Raw genomic sequence first — 2,381 nt, 5'->3', positions numbered from 1 at the left:
CAGGAGGCCCCGCTCCCGGAACAGCTGGGCCCCGCCCCGGGAGCGCGTCAGGCCGACGCGGGCCGCGGTCCCGGCCCCCGGGTCCTAGTGCCGCTCGGATGACCAGCGTCCGGGGCCGGCCCCGCCCTCCACTCATCCACCGAATTCGCAAGGCAGGTTCGCGTGTCTGACGGAGAAAACGGTCTTTAACGTGCGTCAGAATCTCTTCTTAAAGAGGGACTGAACAGCACCCCCTGCGAAATTGCTGACTCAGTAAGTCTAAGTCAGGGATGAAAACACGTATTTCTAACAAGGGGGAACATCTATTAATGCAGGGGAACCTTCTCAAATAAAAGGAAGTAGACTGTTTTTGTAGGAGGGTTTTTATAGGGAGAAAGTTGTGAAAATTAATCGAGGGAGATGTCTCCAAAATGAACGTGGGAGGCCAGAAGGGGGAGCCCTCTGGCAGTATAGTGCCACTCCATGTCCATAACAGGAAGAATTGTCAATTACAGGCCCCAACAGGAAAAGCTGTACATTGCATCTCCTCTAAGAAATTGACTACCCCAGCAACTTAGCCAATGAGAGACTATCATCTGCTTTCCTTCAGAAGAACTCACCCCAAATTCCTCCTTTTTCTCTGTAAAGTAACTCTCCTTTGTTGGACTTGCCTATGGCTTTGGCTATAGCTTGCTTGTCCTGAATTGCAATTTGGTTACTGAGTCCAAATTTATGCTGCTCACCCCATGACAGAACAATAAAATAAAGAAGAAGAGGTGTTGGGGCAAGGAACAGGGACTTTATTCAAAAAGCCAGCAGACAGACAACATGGTGGAACACTATCCCAAAGAACCATCTTATCCAAGTTAGAATTCAGGCTTTTCTTATCCTAAAAGGGAAAAGGGTGTGGCTAGTTACTGCAGACTTCTTGGTGCCGGCCAGACCCAGGAGGGGATGTGATAATCCTCTGTTCTTGCAGCTGTCCATGTTGGTTTGGTCAGGATGTTCCTGTAAACCTCCAGTAAGACAAATGTTATTTTCTGTTCTGCAACTTTTTATCTCTATGTGAATGAGAAGTGTTACAGCTTTAAAGGTCAAGCCTGGGATGCAGAGCCTTGAAAAACAGGGCGATCATGTATATTTCATACTATAGGCAACATTCTTTTACTGATTGATGAGGCAAAGGTGCAGAGCCAGCATGACTAAGCACAGGCAACAGAGCGCAAAAGTTGGAGCTAAAAGAATAGACCCAGTGTGGAGTCAGGTTTGTTCTTCTCTGTTACAGTTCCTCTGCTGTTCCCAAATAAACCCATTTTTGCTGGTAAAATAACTTTTATTTTTAAAGTCAACAGAGTAAAGAAGGGAATCCTTTCCGAGTGAGTACAAATGAGAAAGGACAAGGTGGTTAGTTCTTGCAGTGTGGGGTACAGGGTATTCCTTTGCCCTCTTAAGGTTCAGATCAAGATTCTGCCACTCACTAGACATGGAACCGAGCAGGACCCTGTGGGGCCTTTCTGGGTCAGACCCCCTCCCCGATATCCTCTGCTGTAGCTTCTCTCTGAAGTCCCCAGATACAGTATCTCATGCGTATTTCCTGAGTTTTTCAGTTGCTAAAAACCACCACCAAATGGAAGAAATTAACTACTGGGTGATCTTGAGCACGTGATCCCCCAGACCTTCTGGCGCCTAGGGGTTGATAGTGTTGACTGACTGTTGCCCCACTATCAACCAATCAGAAGATTGTGCACAAGTTGATCATGTAACCTGTGACCCCCTCCCCCCCGATCTGGCCTTTAAAAATACTTAGCTGAAACCCTTCAAGGAGTTCAGGGTTTTCTTGGGCATGGGCTCCCTGTCCTCTTAGCTCGACCCGCAATAAACTTTTGTCTGCTCCAAACTCCAGTGTTTTGATTTGTTTGGTCTGTGTGTGTTGGGCACGTGAACTTGTGTTCGGTAACAGACATACAACTTTGGGAAGATCACTTAACCTGTCTCCGTTCATTTTTCTCATTTGTAAAGTAAGAATGATGCTAATACTTACCCACAGGATTGTTGAGATAGTAATATGAATCAATATATAATTAAAAGCAGCTCCTGGAACATGGAGTGGTATAATTGCCTCAGATAAGGGGTTTTCCAGAGCCTAAGCCACACAGGTCAGCAAACAAGTGAACCCAAGAAAAAAAGGAGTTTTGTTGCAAGAAAATCTGATATGGACCCCACTCCTATATTGCCTATGGAGGGCTTAATGCTGATAAAAGAAAATTTCACATGTGGAGATACAGGGAAATCATTCTGGCTTATACATGAGTTAACTTGAATTTTATGTTAACTAAAATAGCCTGTTTGTGGCCTATCAAACATGCCTTGTACATCTGCTTTAATTATTAAAGTAAAGGGCA

The sequence above is a fragment of the Camelus dromedarius genome, chromosome 25, assembly GCF_036321535.1.
Source record: "Camelus dromedarius isolate mCamDro1 chromosome 25, mCamDro1.pat, whole genome shotgun sequence".
In the NCBI taxonomy this organism is placed as follows: domain Eukaryota; kingdom Metazoa; phylum Chordata; class Mammalia; order Artiodactyla; family Camelidae; genus Camelus; species Camelus dromedarius.
Note: the sequence above shows the minus strand (reverse complement) of the source record.